At 44.4% G+C, this 21,039-nt stretch overlaps 1 long non-coding RNA gene across 2 annotated transcripts in view; it reads left to right on the forward strand.

The window, feature by feature from the left end:
* The window catches only part of LOC131481566 (uncharacterized), a 95,718-nt gene extending 83,349 nt beyond the window's left edge, over window positions 1-12,369 (forward strand). For both annotated transcript variants that reach the window (XR_009246401.1, XR_009246402.1), the window contains exons 4-5: window positions 252-340; window positions 11,519-12,369. This is a non-coding gene — a long non-coding RNA (uncharacterized LOC131481566). The remainder of the gene's footprint in view (window positions 1-251; window positions 341-11,518) is intronic.
* The last annotated feature ends 8,670 nt before the right edge of the window (window positions 12,370-21,039 follow it).

Raw genomic sequence — 21,039 nt, forward strand, 5'->3', positions numbered from 1 at the left:
GAGCCCACCACTCTGTTCCATTACAGAAATCGAAGTCCTGAGAGGTTGTATGGCCTTGCCTTGGGTCCAGCAAATCGCAGCACCAGGGCATTCTTGACATCCTCTAAATTCCCTACTTGTTCTTCACAACTAAGCCGGTCTGCCTGGGCTTCTGTGTACATGAACTCTAGATGTAATTGGATACCCTACTGCTCTAAGATATCTACCACCACTGACTGTGTTATAACACTATCAAATCATCTCTTCCCCAGGCTACAGACCTTGCTTGAAGCTAACAGACCCCAAAATACCCCTCTTTTAGCCCTGAATAGGGAGCTGCATTGATGGAAAAATAAATGAGGTCAGTATTCTTTTCTACTCATCTGACAAGAATGGCTACTTATTAAGTAAGCAAACTTTCCAATGTGGTTTCCAAAAATCTTGCTCATTCCAAAGTTAATAAGAAGGACCCCCCAGAGGCATGCACATTCTTTCATTGCTATACACAACGTATAGAACTTCCAAGCCACAGACTTTTCCTAACAGAAAGTAGTATGACTTGTAAATGGCAGAGCTGGTTTGTAAACACAGTTTGTTCCAAACTCATCATTTAAATAGAAATGGCCCCAAGCCAGTATTACTTTAAGCATAGGAATTCTCACATCATTTGTCCTCACCACCAAATTCCTCAGTACCAAATTTAGCTGGGTGAGACCAGCACGATGCTGAAAATATTTCCTCTGCTGTTATTTAGCATTGTTTAATAAAAGAGGAGCAGATGTTGAACACCAGACACAAGTTAAATTCTGAAATTACAAATGCCAGTGTGACTAATGAAAGCCAGAATAAAAGACACTCAATCATTTGAAATAGCAGTGTGGAGTTTAACAGGGTTTGATCTGTGTTTTATGTTTTCTAATATATTTACCCCTGTACGCAATATATTTCAGTTTATAGCAGCCTGGTATGATGCCATTGCAAGTACACTCTAGGAGTTTTCTTTTATCCTCTTCTGTCTTTGTGCTGTTGGGATGTATTTTGTTTCAGCCTCTGTTATAAATCCTGCAGTAATTTGATTGTTTTGTTTTAAATATGCATTTATCTGTTAAAGAAATTGGCCATAGAATTACTGTTTCCTGCTATCTTCAGTCATTTTTGTAAGTTCTTTTCCTATGTAGCATCCCATTGTCAGTATTTCTTGTTCTTGATAACTAGTAATGAATCCTTTAACTTTCCTGTTTGAAAAGTTTTTATTTCACTTCTCTTTTGGAATGCATTTCTGCTGGATCTGGAAGTTTTATGGATAGTTCTTCCTCCATTATCACTTCATTATCTTCTGGATTATGCAGTTTCTGACAAGAAATTTGCTGTAATTTTTGTTGTTCCTATGTATGCAGAGTGTCCCTGTTCCTCTGTCTACGTCTGAGATTTTCCCCTTTTAGCACTGGCTTTCAACCATTTGATTATGGGGAGCTGGTGTTGTGGCAGTGTGTTAAGCCGCCGCTTGCAATGTCAGCATCCCGTTTTGGAGTGCTGGATCAAGTCCAGACTACTGGGCTTCCAATCCAGCTCCCTGTTAGTGCTCCTACAAAGGGAGTAGAAAATGGCTTAAGTCCTTGGGCTCCTGAATGGAGCTCCTGACTGCTGTCTTCAGCCTGGCCCAGCCATAGCTGTGCAGGGGAGTAAATGAACTGATTCATATTCATTCTCTCTCTCTCTTCCCCACCCCCTCCCCACCTTTCAAATATATAAATAAAGTTTTTAAAAACACACACACACACATTTTTTTTGAAACCAAGGTGTGTCCAGGCAAGATTTCCTTAGCATCTATTTTGCTTGGTGTTTGTTGAGTTCCTGGGATCTTTCGGTTTATAGTTTTCACCCCAGTTGGGGTTTTTTCTCCATTATTTCTTCACATATTTTCATATTTTCTTTCCCATTTCTTACCCCATTTTGTCACTTGTTATACATGCGGAATGTTAGCGATGTAAAATCTGCAAGTCTTTTTGTTTTGTTTTATTTTTTGCCTTTTTTTATGCCTGCACTTCATTTTCTTCATTTTTTTATTTTGATGTGTACTATTTAGGTCTTTTTAATATTATTGATGTATCTTCCTATTGTGTTCATACTTTCCTTTGCATTCTTATAGACGAGAAGCCTACTTAAAACAGATGCTCCGATGTTCTTGCCTACGAAGTCATCACTTCTGTCACTTCTCCTTTTGTTTCTGCTAACCAGTCGATTTCCTTTCCAACTATGAGAAATGGTTTTCTGCTTTTTTGCATCCCTGGTGATTTTTCACTGGATTCTTGACATTGTAATTCTGCACTGTTGGTGGCTTGACTTTGTCATATTAGTTGTAAACAGTGTTGATCTTTACTCTAGCACAGAATGAAGTTACTTGGGATCAGCTGGCTTCTTACCACACTCCTGAGCTTTGTTATGATGCATCCAGAGCAGCTTGCAGTTCCAGGACTTACCAGACTCTCCCTTTTGAGGACTATGGGTGGGAGGGTGTCTCTCTACTCTCACTGTGGGCCATGAACTATTCCTAGCCCAGGTGAGCTCTGGCAGATTTACAGTCTGCTGTGTTTGGGTGATTGTTTCACCTCAGATAGTTTCTTGCTGTAGATAGATAGATAGGTAAATAGATAGATAGGTATAGATATAGATAGATAATAGATAGATATTAGATGATAGGTAGGTAGGTAGGTAAGTAGGTAGGTAGGTAGATAGATAGATAGATAGATAGATAGATAGATAGATAGATAGATAGAAAGATAGGCAGGCTAAGGCAAACTTAACAGGTAAGAACTGTTTTTGTTCTCAGATACCTCAGTACCTTTCAAATCATTTTCACCTGTTGCCCATCTTTCTTTCCACCACAACGAAATGTGGTCATTCCATCTGCCTCTGTACATGATGAGGCCAACATTTGGCCTTCTTCTTCCTCCTTGTATCTCTCTCCAAAATTAGAAGCACAGCACATTTCCCCCCTCCTCCCTCCTAGTTCCCATGAATAGATCACAAGGAGTATGTGCTATTGTATACATGCTAAATTAGTATGCATCGTAAGCCATGGTAAGAATTAGCACTGACATATGTAGCAGATTGTCAGTGGATGGTTTTGTCTGTTCAAGAGTTCCTTCCCCTCTTCCTACACAATATGGCCTGGGTGTGGTTGATACACTCTTGACTCAAACTTTGGACACATGATTTAGATTGGGCAATCAAAGTCATTGGTTTAAGGATGAGCAGAACCTTTCCCAGGAATTTTCTGGAATAATTTAAAAATAAGCTCTCTTTTTGCTTTGTTTGCCAGCTGTGAACATGCAAAGACCTAGGCTTTGGTGTGCCAAGGCTGGAGCACCATAATATGTGGCTTCTTTTCCCTTCCTGATGCTCAGTGGTGGGGCAGAAGTGGCAGAGCGGCTTCATTCTGACCTTAAACACAGACCAGAATCTCCCGGTCTGTGTTCTGCTTGCCTGAACTTTTATGGCCCTCAATTCTAGCTGATGGGTCACAGTGGCAGTTATGTGCCTCAAGTTCTTGTGAAAGTTATGTGCCTCAAGTTCTTGTGAAAGTTTCTCTGTGTAATTCCAGTTTATCACTTCTGCCCTGGCCAGCTACAGACAGGTGTCATAGCAGGGGCTTGGAGGAATGGCCAGTAGATGGGAGCACCCTGCAGCCCCCCAGTGTAGATAGATTCATCAGGAAAAATCATGGCCATCTCTCTTTCCTTGGACTTGGCCTCCCTCTGCTTGTTGTCCTTTGGCAGAGGAGCAGAATGCCAATGAGATAGCTTTTGGGCCACTTCTAGAAGAGTCTCCAATGAGAGCAGGAGGACAATGTGGTGAGCTGCAGTGGGGCTAACTCCTTGGCCCCTGGATCAAGAGACCTCATTGCAGCCCTGCTACTAATGGACTTTATGGGGGCACGCCACCAAACCAGCCCAGGAAGAGATGTGCCTCCCTCGCCGCCAGCCCCTCCTAAAACTCCCACCAAGTCCAGAGCTGTGTAAATGTGTCAACAAAGAAAAAAGATACTGCCAAACAGCTCCCTACTACCAGTCAGTTCTCAACTTCACTCCAGGTTGCTGAGGGGAGTCTGACAGCCACCACATCACTGGCTGATACATCATGATAAAAGATAGCCTGAAAGTCAAACCTTCCCAATAAAATGACTACAAGGATGCAACTGAGAGTACCTGGCAGGAAACTTCAACATCACAGAGTTTCATTTCCTTAGGTTCTCATGCTACCTCCCTACCTTATTCACACACACACACACACACACACACACACATACACACGGCAAATAAGACCAGGACTTTCCTTTCCTAGAGTCCTTGTCTGGCCTCCATCTTCTGCTATCCTGAAAACTCTGTGTAATGAGCCTCTTCCCTCCCCATCCTGGGTTGTACTGATTCGTACTGCTTCCCCAAATGAAAATGAGAATACCTAGCAAAGGAGAACATTTGTGCTCATGAGATAAACTGCCCAATTACCATTGTCTTTCACTGTCTCATGCTTCTTTAATCTGTCAGCTTGCTTTGCTTTAAATTGTGGTAGAATAGATATAACATAAAATTTAGCCATCTCACTGTTTCTGCAAGTGCTGTCAATGGCATTAAGCACATTTACGTTGTACAATCATCACCACTATCCATCTCCAGAACTTTTCCATCATCCCAAACTACCTGTACTCATTAACTACAAACTCCCCACTCCATCTGCCCACAGTTTCTGGCCATCAACATTCTACTTTCTATAGGAATTTGACTACTCAGTAAAACTTACATAGTATCCAAATGCAGGGAAAATCATGCAGTATCTTTCATGTCTGGCTTATTTCACTTAGTATAATGTCTTAACTTTTCATCTACATATAATATCAGATTTTTTTTCTTCTTGAGACTAAATGATTATCTGTTATATGTACACCCTACTTTTTATCTGTCCATTCATCCATCAGTGGATTTTTGACACAAATTTAGGGGATAGAAAACCCTTCCTTATTATGAACCCAATTTTGTTTCCTTTGAGTCTGGATCCACAGATCCCTTGAAGTCATACAAATCAGTTGAAATCTTTCCCTTTGTCAGGCCTATGCTCATTTTAAGACTATTTCCAAGCTGTCTGTAAGACCTTCCCTTTCTAGACATGCAATGAACCTGAGGGTGTGTTTCACAGGAGAGCTATCTTGTGTCTGTCCATTCTTTGCCTCAAACTGACCTAGGACTCTCAGTTCTATTCACCCCACACCAATAGCTCATGGACTAGAGACCCAGAACCCAAAGTGTCAGAAAACCTGCTAGACTCCAGCACCCCTACCCCAACCCCAAGGCCGGCTTCAGAGGACAAGCCCCTGAGAGCAGCGTCAGGAAGCAGAATGATGGGTCAGCTGCATGAAGTGTTTGCAGAAGATTACTCAAAGGCACATTCCTTCCTTAGCAAACAGAAGGCTGGTGAGGATGAAGGCAAAGAGAGCCGCCAGAGGGAAAACTACATTGAACCCGACTCCACTAGCCAGTGCCAATGGCTTGCTCTGGGTGGACGGCAGAGATTTCACCACATGCTTCTCCCCTGGGGAAGGAGGGGAGATCAAGTTGCCTCTTGCTCCCGCCCCACCCTGAGGAATGGGCAGAGTGACACTGCCGGCCTGTCTCTCCCCTGATAGCCTTGGAGTCGAGGCGCCGTGTTGACCAAGTAGGTCAGATAAAGGACTGCAAAACCATTGTCCCAAGTGCCCAGGGAGGATGTGGCCAACATTCCTAGGTGTGTTTGCAAATATGGCTGAGTAAGAAGGGTGCCAGTGAGAGCTGCTGGCCAAGTCAGACCGCATTCAGAGAACACTCAGGAACAGAGTTTCCTCCAGCCACAGGCTACTTCAGATTAAATCCCCTGCTAGCCAGCGGTGCATGTCCACCTCGGCATGCCCAATCACAGAGGGTGAATCCCATTCCCTAAACACAAGTCATGTGACTTGCAGCAGGATAGACTCTGTTTCAGTAGAAACCTTCTGCTTTTCAGAATTTAGTAAGCATCAATCCACAAACTTCTCCAATACATCTAAGATAACAGAAAATTGAACTCATTTATTACTTATACATTATTCCTCCAAACTACACATCATACCTCCAAAGTCATTGACAATTGCATGATAAATGTTGCTAAAATGATTGTCTTAGCAGCTTGGAGATAGAAGTTAAATAACAAAATGGGTAGAAAGAAAACAAACAAGAAGACATAAACTAAGAGAGTATAAAATTTATCTCTGAGATTCTACAATACAAGAAGGGGGCAGCAAAAGTTAAGTATTTTTTAACATAAGCCCTGTTGTTTAATTAAAGAGGACCATGTGAGTCAGCATTGTGTAATGGGCTAAACTACTGCCTACAATCCCAGTATTCCATTGACATGCAGGTTCTAATCCCGGCTGCTCTACTTCTAACCCAACTCCCTGCTAATATGTGTGAGGAAACTAGAGGAAGATGGCCCAAGTCTTTGGACCCATGCATGCACATGGAAGGGCTGGATGAATCTCATGGCTCTTGGCCTCAGTTGGCCCAGCCCTGGCCTTTAGAGCCATCTGGGAGTGAACTAGAGAATGGAAGGTCTGCATCTCATCCTTTCTCTTTCTGCAACTCTGCCTTTGAAATCAATAAAAATAGGGCCTGGTGCCATGACCTAGCAGCTAAAGTACTCGCCTTGAACGCACTGGGATCCTATATGGGCGCTGGTTCTAATCCCGGCAGCCCTGCTTGTGGCCTGGGAAAACAGTCGAGGACAGCCCAAGATTTTGGGACCCTGCATCCATGTGGGGAAACCCAGAAGAGGATCTGGGCTCCTGGCTTCAGATTGGTGCAGCACCAACCATTGCAGTCACTTGGGGAATGATTCATTGGACGGAAGATCTCCCTCTCTGTCTCTCCTCCTCTCTACATACCTGACTTTCCAATAAAAATAAATAAATCTTTTAAAAAAAGAAATCAATAAAAATAAATACTAAGGGATGCACAGATCCACCAAGAAATGCCACACTGATGAGTTTCAACTAGGAATTGTCTACAAAATAGAGTTGCAATACAACTTTATAGGAAGTATCTGTTACACATGGAAGACCTATAGATATGTGTGAACCTGTCTCTGTGTAGACCTGTCTATCAGCTGGAGTCCCCTTTGGTATAGGTGTCTCAGAGATTTTAAACAGAACAACACTGCCAGGAACCTCTGCAGCACCTTATCTGTCTACAGGAAGGGCTGGTGGGAAGGATGGGTCTCAGGTGACCCCTTTGCCCTTGGACACCTGTATGCTGTCCTGCTGAGGAGCTGGTTGGTCCTACACTAAGTTGGTGGTTTTATAATTGAGGTCCCTGCCTGCTGGCAAAGGCTAAAAAAAAGTCCCTCTTGCTACCCTAAGGCTGAGCTCCGGGTGTCTAAGGAAAATTCTGGCATCGAGCTGTCCTGCCCTAGGGAATTTCTGTCTAAACGTACTCTGTGGCCAAGCCTGGCATATGACTGGGCACATGCTCAGCTCCCATTTGGACTCTGGCTCTCAGCTGGCCCTGGAACCCAGCCCCAAACCATAGCTGGCTGCCCGAGGGCCGGACAGCCTCTTTCTGCCAAAATACTCTTTCTCGTGTTCTCTCTCTCGCTCTCTCTCCCTCTCCCTCTCTGTCTCTCTTTCCCCCTGGATGGCTGGAGCTCATCAACATGCCCAAGGGTTCTTTATCTACCATGATGGCCCAGATCAGTCCTACCCTCATGAAGCTACCTGTGTCAGTATATGTTTCAGAAACATAACTAACCCATGCCTCCACCCCTCTGACAAAAGCCTGTGGAAGATTGGACTCCAGTACAGCAAACCCTTCAATGGTCCTGATGTGGCTTCCAGGTTGTTCTCCTTAGATGCCAACGCGGGCCAATCCTAGAGCCTCTCCTCTCCCACTGTCTGAAGCAATTATAAAAGAAGATGATCCCTGGGGTGGCAGTGCAGGAGGTCCAGACCCTTACCAGAAAAGAAGGGGCATTGTAGGGAGTGCACAGGGATTCCTCGGCTCTCCCAGCAAAGCAGAATTTCTAGATTCCCAAAAAGGGGCATGGCCTCAATAAGGAACTGTGTGATTCCTGAGAAGCCACTGAGAAAGCCTGGCAAGCCTGGGTATGGACATCTGAGGCTGAGAGGGCCCAGAAAGAACCAACCACTAAGACAGGTACTGCTGCTAACTGCCATGTGTGGCCCTATTGGCTCAAAAGGAAGCGATGCATCTCGGGATATTTAGACCTGCCAGCAGACCCTGAAGTCACCGAGGGTGAAGCAGACAGTGACCTTCGGCAGCAAGAACCACCAGAGACAAGCTGGTGAGGAATGTCCGCTTTATTACGCACAGGTTACAGGTTTTAAAGGGTAAGGAAGAGAGCAGGAGGGAGCCTTCCTGCAAACCCCACACCCAACAAAGATGCTGTAATTGGTTGGTGACAATGATGATCACCTGGGGCAATCACCCACAGTTCACTCATCTGCTGAAATGGGAGACTATAGCCTGTGTGCCTCACAAACAAGAGAAATGTATTGTTCACAGATCTGGAGCCTGCAAAATCCACGCTCAAGGTGCTGGCAGAGCCAGTTTCTGGTAAAGGCCTACTTCTGGTTTACAGGCAGAGAGAAGGAGAGGGACTTGCAAGCTCTCTGGAGCCTGGTTCAAGAGGGCACTACTTTCACTCACGAGGGCTCCCCATCCTGACCCGCCTAATGAGCTCCCAGATGCTTCGCTCCCTACCGCCATCACCTGAGGGCAAGCCCTTTGATTAGAGATGTGAGGACTGGAGATGAGCATTCCACGGTTGTATGAATGCTGTTGAGACTGGAAAAGTTGACTGCTCCAACACTGCTTTGGAAAATCTGCACATTTTTGTTGTTGTTTGTTTATTTGATGATGTTTTACATAGTTGATCAAGGTGGGAAAGATTAAGGATCAGGGGAAAGTGGGCAAGACCATTGTTTACACATTTTCTTTTTCTTCTTCCTCTGTATGGGGGCGAGGAGGATACAATGGAGGAGACCACGCCCAGCCACCCCAGTACCCGACATCATCCCAGGGTCCCCATTGAGGAGCATGTTCTGAGGGTTCCACCTAAGTATTTGCAATAGTTCTGAGAAATTCTTAATATCGCTGCTCCAACAATGAGGAAATCCTTCCGCGGTCCATTGGCTAACATAGTCCACCTCAGAGTCTCCATTCATCCAAAAGTTTGCTGTCAAGTTTCACTGGGGTAGTTGATCAATTTGTTCTGTCCTCTTTCCTCTGCAAACCAATGGGTACTGTGGCCCAGTCCAACCCTGCCCACCACACGCTCCACCCTCATGCACATTAGGGGGAGTTGAAGCCCAGTCAGAGTGATCCTCAATAACTCGCGCTGGACTGGCCCCCTGCTCTGGTTCCTGTGCCTGCCAGCATGTGCGGTGGACTGGTCCAGTCTGTCCCATATCCCATTCAGCTCTCGTATACATCATTGGTAGTTGAAGCCTAACTCAACCCAACTGACTCCACCTCTAGCCCACATTTGTGCCAGTGGGTGCCACTGCCTGTTTAGCCAGGCTTGTCCCCTGTCCTGATTCCCATGCTCACCAATTGGAGTTATAGCCTATCAGAGAGATACCCACAGCCTCTCCAGTTGATCTACCCTTTGCCTGGTTCTTGTACACTCCAGGTGGTTCTGCAGTCTACACAGACTTGCTCCCAATTCCAGCACTTGCCTGCTGATTTTGCGGCAAAATCCAACCCACCTGCTCTTACTTATAGCCCTGCCCAGCCTGGTTGGCCCCCAATTCCAGTTCTTACACTTACCAGCAGGGGCAGTGGCCCAGCAGGGAAGTCCCCACTATTCTCCTACTGGACTCACACACCTCCCCGGATCTCATGTGTGCTGGAGGGTGCTGTGGCCAGTCTGGCATGGCCCATTTCACCTCAACATTTGCCGGTGGGTGCTGTAACCTGGTCTGGACAGGTCTGCCCCCATTCCAGCTGTCATTGGTGGGTGCTGCCACCCAACCCAGTGTAGTCAGTCCCCAATCCCAGCACAAATGTGAATTGGCTGGTGATGCAGCCAGACCCAGCCTGCATCCCATTCTGGTTCTCAGACCTGCCAGTGGTTGTTATAAACTGGCACAACCTGGCCTGTTTCCAGACCTGAGCCACACGTATGCCGACAGGTACGGTAAGCTTTGGTCTGGGCTACTCCCTGCCTTGGATTTTGTGCTCATCGGCAGGAGTTGTACCCTGACAACAGAGTTTCCCAAGCTCCTTATTGGGTCTTCTCCCAGTAACAGATATCGCGCAAACCTGTGGGTCCTCGGCCTGGGCTGACTTAGTCTACCTCGTGTCCTGGCCCAACTGGCCTTTACCCAATCTGGTTCTTATTGTTGGGTATTAACAGCCCAGCCACACCTAGTCCACGCCCTTACACAGTTCTCATGTGGTCCACTGAAAGCCAAAACCTAGCCCAGCCTGTTCTACACCCACTCTGGTTCTCATGAGCACTAGTGGATGCTAGAATCTAGCCCAGCCTGGCATACCCTAGACCCAGTCCATACCCATACTGAGGGATACTGCCACCATTTTTAGCCCAGACCACCACCCCCATTCTGGCCTAAGCACTCAACAATGGGAACCATAACCCAGCCAGGGCGTCCCCGTAGCTCCCCATAGCTCTCCAGCCAGGCCTGCTCCCAGCCACTGATTTTGCACATGCCAGTAGTTGCTCTGACCCAGCTCAGCATATTCCATCCACTGTCTTGACCTTTGCCATTAGATACTACAGTCTGGACTGACCCGGCCTGCCCTCAAGTCCCAACTCTCACTGGCAAGTGTCTACAGCTGTTTTTATAACATTATTACATGCATTCAGAAAAAAAAAAAATAGTTCCCCACGTTTGCTGGGAGCAAGCAAAAACTCTGATGGGACTGGTTTTCAAGGTGAGGGCAGAGGATCGCTCCCTGGCATCCCCCTACAGAATTCTAGGCTTTCTCCCACCCCTATCCCTCCCTCAGTCCATGAATCAGAACCTCTGAGGACAAGGACCAGGAATCTGTATTTTTAAACTCATGTAAGTTCACTAACTTTGAAAACCATTAACCCAGAGGGTAAAGACCAAACTATTAACATTTATCTCCCCTTTAATCTTGCAGCCAGGCACTAAGAAACACATTGGATTTGGAATCAAAATGTTTGAGTTAAAATTATGCTACTTAGCCTCGAGCAATTTGCTTAATTTCCTATGGCTCCTAATTTTCCTTGTTTGCAAAATGGAAATTCTGCCCAGAGTTGTAAACATTAATTGGCAAAGAATGGGAAAGCATTTTCATTTTAAGCTCTAAGGGTTATATAAATGTTTATTGTTATTATTAATTATTGTGGCGTCAGAAATTCTCATCTCAAGTCATCACACTGGTCAAAGCTATTTTCATTTGCTACCTGGACAACTTAAGGTCAAGCTCCCCAAAGTAAATTTTCTCCTCTCTTCTTTCTATTTCAGTCTGTTGAGTGATCTCTCCCTTGCTTGTACCTGTGAAGAGCTTCCTGTTGTCTTAGAACGTGATCTTCATTAAGACCTTATTAAGACCATTTCTTATTCCCAAGATGTAACTGATTGCAAGAAGAGAGACTGATCACATTGGACTGCAGAAAATCCAGAGACTCATCACCTGCTCAGCAAAGTCAGTTCTAGCACTCGGGAGCTCCAGGCAGCTTGATCAGGGGTGTGGGTGGGGGTAGGGAGTTGGCTGTTACGGGCCCCCCAAGTTGAGGGAAAGAAGGATTGTAGACAAAGTCTTCCAGGAAGCCTTACTGAAGAGAAAGAAAAGAGACACAATTGAAAAGGTGGGCTTTGGACTGTATGGTCTAGAGAAATGCTTCTAATTCACAGTGCTGTGATAACATGACTAAGCATGATTTAGGATACTACAAATATATTGAATTTTCAAAATATACAAAGACACTTGCTGATAACATTTTTCTTGATGGAAGCATTTTACATTTTTAACATGTGATTTGTTTTAGCACAGTTTTATATTTACAGCTGCAAACATAGCACAGGAGGTCCCCACCTGCCTGCCCCCAGCGTCTCCTGATGTCATCATCTTATACTACAGTGACACCTTTACCAAAAGAAGCCACAGCACTGTTAACTAAGCCCCAATTTCTGTTCACACTTTCCCTAGTGTTTCCACCAATGTCCTTTTCTGCTCAGGATCCAGTGCATGCCAGTCTCCTCTGATGTTCTGAGTTTGTGATGCCCTGTGTTTCTGAGGTGTGTTAGTCAGGTGCTGGTGTAAAAACCCCTTGGTTGGACTTTGCTGTTGCTTAAATTATGCTGAATTCCATCTTCATCACTTCATCTCAAGGAGACACATTCAACAAGACTCAAAGACATGGTTGATGCTGGCCTGGATCACTGACCTAGGCCATCCTTGCCAGATTTCTCTACCTTACAATCTCTTCTTATTTTATACATACTTATTTACTTTTATTGGAAAGGCAGATTTACAGAGAGAAGGAGGTACAAAAGATCTGTCTGCTGGGTCACTCCCCAAGTGGCTACAACAGTCAGAGCTGAGCTGATATGAAGCCAGGAGCCAGAAGCTTTTCTGGGTCTCCCATGCGGGTCTAGGGTCCCAAGGCAATCCTCAACTGTTTTCCCAGGCCACAAGCAGGGAGCTGAATGGAAGTGGAGCAACCAGGATTAGAACTGGTGCCCCTCACTGCACTTTTCAGGAAGAAAGCCACTCAGCACAGCTCACCAGGCTCACGATGTACGATGGAGTTGTTCATGGTAGGAGATAAGCTCTATCGCTAGAAAAATGAGAATCTACATAGATTATTTGGAATTTTTCTGTGAGAAGAATGTCAATTTCTCCCAACACTTTTTATTTTTTAATCCATAGACACTTATTGTATATTATGAGTTTTTATTCAGCTGCTTCATTTTGTTGTTCAGATTGTTCCAGCTTTGATGTTTGGGAGCCCTTTTAGGCTTCCTGAGTCCCTTTGACATGTCCCACTCTTTTGCTGTTGAACATTTCCCTCACTTAAAAAAGTAAAAATAAAAAGATATATTTATTTGAAAGCCAGTATGACAAAAAGAGTAGAGGGGTGGAAGGAAAGAGAGAGAGAGAGAGAGAGAAAATAAGAGGTCTTCTAGCCATTGCTTTACTGCTCAGTTACAATGGCAGGATCTGGGCCTGTCTGTAGCTAGGATCCCAGAACTCTATTTCTCCCATATTGGTGACAAGGGTCCAAACACATGGGCCATCCCCCCCTGGGGAACCAGGCACATTAGCAGACAGCTGGATTGGAAGTGGAGCAGCATGGAAGTGGTAGTTTAACTGGTTGTGCCATACAGTGGCAGAGTTTTTTTAAGGGAAATGTATTCATTCACATAACAAAAACAGAGAGGGAGGGAGAGAGACAGAGAGAGAAGACAGAGAAAGATCATCCAACTGCTGGTCCAACCGCCAACAACATAACAACCAGCTCTGGGCCAGGCCAAAGTCAGGAGTCATCTAGGACTCCCATGTGAACAGCAGGGAGTCCTTGGGTCATCTTCCTCTGTTTTCCCAAATATATTAGCAGAAAGCTAGATAAGAAGCTGTGTGTGAGAACTCAAACCAATACTCCTTTATGGGATGCCAGTGTCCCAAGTGACAGCTTAACCTGCTGCGTCACAGTGCCTGACCCACATTTTCTTACTTTGCTTAAACAATTTTTTTTAAAGTTTTATTTTATTTTTATTGGAAAGGCAGATTTACAGAGAGAAGAGGTACAGAGAAAAAGATCTGTCTGCTGGTTCACTTCCCAAATGGCCGCAATGGCTGGAGCTAAGCCTATCCAAGTCAGGAGCCAGGAGCTCCTTCTGGGTCTCCCATGTAGGATGCAGAGTCCTCAGGCTTTGGGCCATTCTCTACTGCTTTTCCGGACAAGTGAAGCAGCCAGAACATGAACCGGCACCAATATTGGATCCTGGCTCATGCAAGGTGGGATTTAATCATTAGGCCACCGTACCAGGTCCACATTCCCTTACTTTCTAACACTGAGTTATTCCAGACTCATCTTCAATTTTCCTTGTGCTAGTCCTAGACTTGGCCATTTCCCCAAGCAGTCCTGTCTCCTTTAATTGAGGAATGGCAATGTAAACAAAGGTATGGGTGATTACAAAAGCACTTGTTAATGTTCATTATTCATTTTGTTCTGTTTGTTTGTTTGTTGAAAATTTATTTTATTGGAAAGACAGATTTTAAGGGAGAAGAAGAGACAAAGATCTTCTATCCACCAATTCACTCCCCAACTGGTCAAAATAGCCAGAACTAAGCTGATCCAAAGTCAGGAGCCAGGAGTTTCTTCCAGGTCTTCCACATGGGTGCAGGGTCTCAAGGCTTTGGGCTGTCCCTTGCCACTTTCCCAGGCCATAAGCAGGGATCTGGATGGGAAGTGGAGTAGCCTAGACACAAACTAGTGATAATATGGGTTCCTGGTGCTTCGAAATGAAGGATTAACCAGTTGAGCCATTACAATGGGCTCATTCTTAATTTTAAATTGTTCATTCTTAATTTTAAAATTTATTTATGCTGCTGATTATATTTTCAAGCAGCATAGAAACATATCACAAATTATACATTAAAAATTCCCACCTCCTTTCTCCTTAGTCTGTTTTCCATAACTAAGCTGCAGCTTGAGGCATATTTTTATAGTTCAATATTTAAACACTACTAAAAGGTGCCAAGCAAGATAACCTAGTGGCTAAATCCTTGCCTCGCCTTCACTGGTACCCCGTATAGGTGCCAGTTTGTATCCCAGCTGCTCCACTTCCCATCACACTTCATGCTTGTGACCTAGGAAAGCAGTAGAGGATGACCTGCACCAGAGAGACATGTAGCCCTCCTGGTACCCTATTTGCTCATAATATATCATCTTTCCATTATAAGAACACAGTCCCCATTTGTACTTTTCCTGTGGCCTTCAATTGAAACTGTTGAAATCCTTGATCACACGCTGCCCTTCATACCAACCTCTATGGCTTGGAATTGATCCTGCCGAATTCATCTAGGCATTTTGTTCCCAAAAGACTTTTGTTAATGATACTGAGAGTGGGGAGAATGAATGCAACCATGGTATTTAGAAGTGGGGTCTAGTGTCCATTGTGATAGCCTAATGGCCAAATCCTTGTCTTACATGTGCATCAGCATCCCATATGGGCACGGGTTCTTGTCTACTTCCCTTCCAACTCCTTGTTTGTGGTCTGGGAAAGTAATAGAGGATGGCCCAAAGCCTTGGTACCCTGTACCCACATGGGAGACCTGAAAGAAACTCCTGGCTCCTGGCTTTGGATCAGCTTAGTTCTGGCTATTTTGGCCAGTTGGGAAGTGAACCACAGATGGAATATCTTTCTCTTTGTGTATCTACCTTTCAAATAAAAAAATAAAACAAATCTTTTTTTAAAATTACTAAAAAGCCTACAGTGATAAGATTTCAGGTTGTTTGGCATTGTTTATAATACAGAAAATGAGAAATAGGATATTACTTTACCAACAGTGACATATTAGTTAAAAACAGTTTATCCATAAAATATAGGCCAAAGTATGCGATAAAGGATATTTAAATACATGGGAAGCACCTTCAATACATCTATTAAACAAGAAGTAGTAGATTACAAAATAATATTGCAATGTTATCTTTGCTCTCTTTTCTAAAAAGATTTTTTTTTTTTGGAAAGGCAGAGTTATACACTGAGAGAGAGACACACAGAGAGAGAGATAGAGAAATCGATTTCCCATCCATTAGTTCACTCCCCAAGTGATTGCAACAGCTAGGACTGGGCCAGGTCCAGGAGCTACTTGCAGGTCTAGGAAGCTCAGAGCCAGGAGCTACTTCTGGGTCTCCCACATAGGTGCAGAGGCCGCAGTAGTTGGGCCACCTTTTGCTGCTTTTCCAGGCACTTTAGCAGGGAGCTAGATGAGAAGTGAGACAGCCAAGACTAGAACTAGTGCTCTTACGGGAAGTTGGCACTGCAGGGAGAATCACAGCGTACTATGCAATGGGCACAGACACCTAGGTTTATTTTAAAGTCAGGACAACAGAGAGAAAGAGTAAGAGAACAAGACAGAAAGCACAATTTTCACTGGTTCACTCCCCAGCTGTGAGCCTGGAATTCTTCCTGTAAGTCCCATGGGTGTCAGGGATGCCAGTACTTGAGCCATGAGCTGCTGTTTCCCAGCATCAGAAGGACATTGAATTGGAAGCAATGGTAGCAGGTACTTTGATATGGACATGCAAAGTAGCCCCAACCTACAGGGCCAGAGCACTAACCCTTGGAAAGGACATCAAGTTGACACAGTCATTCAGTCAGCAATTATTTTATTGAGTGTTCACTATGTGGGTGTACTTGTATATAAATATTTTTATAGCCATGGTCTATATTTAAGTAAAATCACTTTTTTCACCCCATATAGTGGCTAAAGAAGATAGCCTTTTAAAAAGAACATAATCAGGGCTCGGCAGCGTGGCCTAGTGGCTAAGGTCCTCGCCTTGATCCCATATGGCCGCTGGTTCTAATCCTGGCAGCTCCACTTCCTCTCTCTCTCTCCTCCTCTCAGTACATCTGACTTTGTAATAAAAATAAAATAAATAGATAGCAAAAAATATTTTTAAAAAAATAAAAAGAACATAATCAGATTAGTTAAAGTGAGACCTCTAAGAACCTGCTAAACTATTGGATGGGTAAATAAAGGCTGAGAAATAACTCTGAGGTTGAGGGTTACAAAAGTGGTATTGCTTTGCCTAAGAAAAATGGTGGACATTGGAGAGTATTCTGAGTGAATGAACAAAGTATGGCTGAGACAGGCTCTGTCTGCTTCCAAAAGCTCTCAGGCTCTCCACAAGACAAAAACTTTGATTTAATAGTGTATCTGTGGTGTGTGTGTGTGTACATAATGAGGAAATATAACTGAATCTCATATTTAGGTCAGTTTTGGCCTGTGATTAAAGAACTACAAATGTCAAGAATTAGGGCTCAGTGGAGGTGAGGGAAGTTGGACCTAATGGTGATCATGAGAACAAATTCATTGATAATAAAGGCCATTTAAATTTGCATGTACTTCCTTGGCCTAGCTAAGAGGCACATCCATTCCAATTTAATGTATCAAGGGCCAGGTATTTGAAAGATAAAGTTTACTTTTCTTAACACTTGTCAGCACAGTGGCAAGTGCCGTAATAATAAGTACTACAAGTTTAATTATATATCCGATCTGATTTCATCTCCAGGTTTTAAGTTAGCCTTAGTGTCTGTCATTTCCTATCCCAGTGTCTTTTCTCCTATTCGTGTCTTCATTATTAAATCAGCATCCTAGCAGTCATCATAGTGAGTTGTACAGTTGGTTCACTATGCACCAGATATTGCTCTAAATGCTTTCTGTAGGGGCAGGTGTTGTGGCACTGGGACACTTGCAATGCCCTCATCCTGTATCAGTGCTTGGGATGGAGCCCCAGCTCCACTTCTGACCCAACCTCCTATTAATGTGCACTCGGGAAGGCAGCAGGTGGCAGCTCCAGTAGCTGGCCCTACCATCAACGTTAGAGACTGGTATGGAATTGCTGGATCCTGGCTTCAGCCTAGCCAATAATGTGGCAGGAGTTTGGGGAACGAACAACTACTTGGAAGATCATTCCTCTCTCTCGTTCATATCTCTGTCTTCTCTCTCTCTCTCTCTCTCTCTCTGTCTCTTTCTCTCACCCCAGCTCACCAGATCTGCCTTTCAAACAAATAATAAATAAACTTTTTTTTTAAAAAAAAGATTTATTTATTTCTATTACAAAGTCAGATATACAGAGAGGAGGAGAGACAGAGAGGAAGATCTTCCATCTGATGATTCACGCCCCAAGTGACTGCAATGGCCGGTGCTGAGCCAATCCGAAGCCAGGAGCCTGGAACCTCCTCCAGGTCTTCCACACGGGTTACAGGGTCCCAAGGCTTTGGGCCGTCCTCGACTTCTTTCCCAGGCCACAAGCAGGGAGCTGGATGGGAAGTGGAGCTGCCGGGATTAGAACCGGCGCCCATATGGGATCCCAGCACATTCAAGGCAAGGATTTTAGCTGCTAGGCCACGGCTCCAGGCCCAAATAATAAATAAACTTTTAAAAACAAACAAACAAATTGGGCCTGGCGGTGTGGCCTAGCGGCTAAAGTCCTCGCTTTGAACTCCCCAGTATCCCATATGGGTGCTGGTTCTAATCCTGGCAGCTCCACTTCCCATCCAACTTCCTGCTTGTGGCCTGGGAAAGCAGTAGAGGACAGCCCAATGCTTTGGGATCCTGCACTCATGTGGGAGACCTGGAGGAAGTTCCTGGCTCCTGGCTTCAGATGGCACAGCACTGGCAATTGTGCTCGCTTGGGGAGTGAATCATTGGATGGAAGATCTTCCTCTCTATCTCTCCTCCTCTATATATATCTGACTTTGTAATAAAAATAAATAAATCTTTATAAAAAAACACAAACTAATCTTTGCTGAGTGTTAATTTCCTTAGTTTTCACAACTCATGGGATAGAGACACATGAGGAAACCCAGCTCTATAGCTGAGTTCCCTGTTATTGTCCCCCTATATACAATCCCTGGGTACCCTTATATATATCCACCTGGCCTCAGTGGTCACTCACAAGCCTATAACTTAGTCTTCAGTTGAACTCCCTTACTTGCAAACATTCCCGTGATGACTGAGTTCTCCCACATGCCTGCTGGTACCCAGGCCAGGGCGATAATGGAGACATGTTGAAAGACAGACTGGATCTAGCCCAAGCCCTCTGCTCACCTGTGTTCCCGCATTTCTTCTCGCATGCTGCATGGTCACCTCACACCCCAAATATCCAGAGTATCATTCATCATCTGTAGCTTTCCTCCAGCCCTGAATACAGTAGCTGTTTGCTGACCCCCCTCTTTTCCATCAACATCATCATCTTTCTGACACTTCAGCCCCAGTCTCTGTATTCACCACATTCAACTTGTCACCAGGTTCCATAACTCTCACTGCCTCAACAGCTCCCAGTAGCATCTTTCCTCTTCATCCCTACCCTAGTCTCAGAGGAGATGTATAGCAAAGTCTCTGAGAGAGATCCCCTGGGTTTGAACACTGCTCCTCACTGGCTTACAGCCTGGTTCAAGTAACTGAAGGGTGCCCAGACTCCTTGCTTTTGTGATTTAGTGGTTTTGTATTGCAAGCAATAGAAAATCCATCTCAAACTGGCTTCAACAATAATAACAACAGAAGAAAATTTTGGTCAAGTGAATTCAGCTAGATCTAGGAACTCATCATAACACTTCCTGTCTATCTTTTAGAGCTCATTTTCTCTGTATTGGAGCTCTTTTCTCATGGTGGCAAAATGACTGCTCAAGCACCAATCTTACAACCTAGCCTCTTAAGAACCCCAGAAGAAGAAAATTTTTCTCCTTTCATTTATTTTATTTTTTATTTTGTTATTATTTTTGTGGTTGGCAAAAGCTCAGTATTACTTACTGCTACTTGACCATGACCTATCACATGACCCATGGACCTACGGATGGTATCAGTTTCATACAGCCATTTGGAACAAGAGTGGGATAGAGGATTAGTCAAAATAGACTGAAGTATTCTTTCAGAAGAAAGAAAAAAAAGAAAGAAAGAAGAAAGAAAGAAAGAAAGAAAGAAAGAAAGAAAGAAAGAAAGAAAGAAAGAAAGAAAGAAAGAAAGAAAGAAAGAAAGAAAAGAAAGAAAGAAAGAAAGAAAGAGAGAGAGAAAGGAAGGAAGGAAGGAAGGAAGGAAGGAAGGAAGGAAGGAAGGAAGGAAGGTAGGAAGGAAAGGGGGAAATGAAGGCTGCTCCTGAAGAAACACATTCATGTGTATGCATATACTAATCATGGCTTCCTTATTCCTGATTATCCTTCAGCCAACTTCTCACACTACTGTTGAAAATTGTTTTCTAAACTGCAAGTATTACAAAAAAATGACCAACCCTCATTGATCTTAAGCCTCAACACCCTATTCCAGCACCTAGATGCTTGAGAAATCTGTGGTATGAATTACCTTGTATGAACCCTACAGGGAGTAGAAAGTGCTAAGGCAGACATGATAGAAAAATGAACAGAGGAAACAAAAACAAGGGGAATTCTGCAGGGTTGCCAAGCAGAGGTAGGATGCCAGCTGTATCCTGAAGGATTAAGAGGTTTGTGGGGGAAAAGGTGTGCAGGTAAACTGGGAGGAAGGAAAGCAAAGGGAGCGCAGTCCTCCCCTGAGGCAGTAAGGGGCCCAGAGCACTGCTCAAATTGTAGCAGAGAAAGCAAGTCACTAACTTGAGAAAGTGATGTTTTATTTTTTTTTTTAAGATTTATTCATTTTTATTACAGCCAGATATACACAGAGGAGGAGAGACAGAGAGGAAGATCTTCCATCCGATGATTCACTCCCCAAGTGAGCCTCAATAGGCCGATGCGCGCCGATCCAAAGCCGGGAACCTGGAACCTCTTCCGGGTCTCCCACACGGGTGCAGCGTCCCAATGCTTTGGGCCGTCCTCGACTGCTTTTCCAGGCCACAAGCAGGGAGCTGCATGGGAAGTGGAGCTGCCGGGATTAGAACTGGCGCCCATATGGGATCCCGGGGTGTGCAAGGCGAGGACTTTAGCCACTAGGCCACACCGCTGGGCCCAGAAAGTGATGTTCTTTAACTCTGCCTGGGGCCCTTACATCAGCAGTATCCTTGACAGCCTTTGGGTTTCAGCTTTGTTGTCACCCCCTCAGGGAAGCCGTCCCAAGAGGGTGTCTTGCTAATTAGAATAGCACATGGAGCTTCCTAACCCACAGCTCCTTAACAGGGGCTGTCACTATCAGAAATGACTTTCCTTACTTGTTTCTTGAGAATTGAAGCTCCAGAGATAAAGAATCTTCCCTGTCCTGTTTGGTGATATTTTGAATTAGCCAAGGAATCTGTCATTCTAGCTTGAGGCTAGATGAATAAATCTCATGATTCAAACACTTGTGC

This window comes from Ochotona princeps, chromosome 12 (genome assembly GCF_030435755.1).
Source record: "Ochotona princeps isolate mOchPri1 chromosome 12, mOchPri1.hap1, whole genome shotgun sequence".
Classification (NCBI taxonomy): Eukaryota; Metazoa; Chordata; class Mammalia; order Lagomorpha; family Ochotonidae; genus Ochotona; species Ochotona princeps.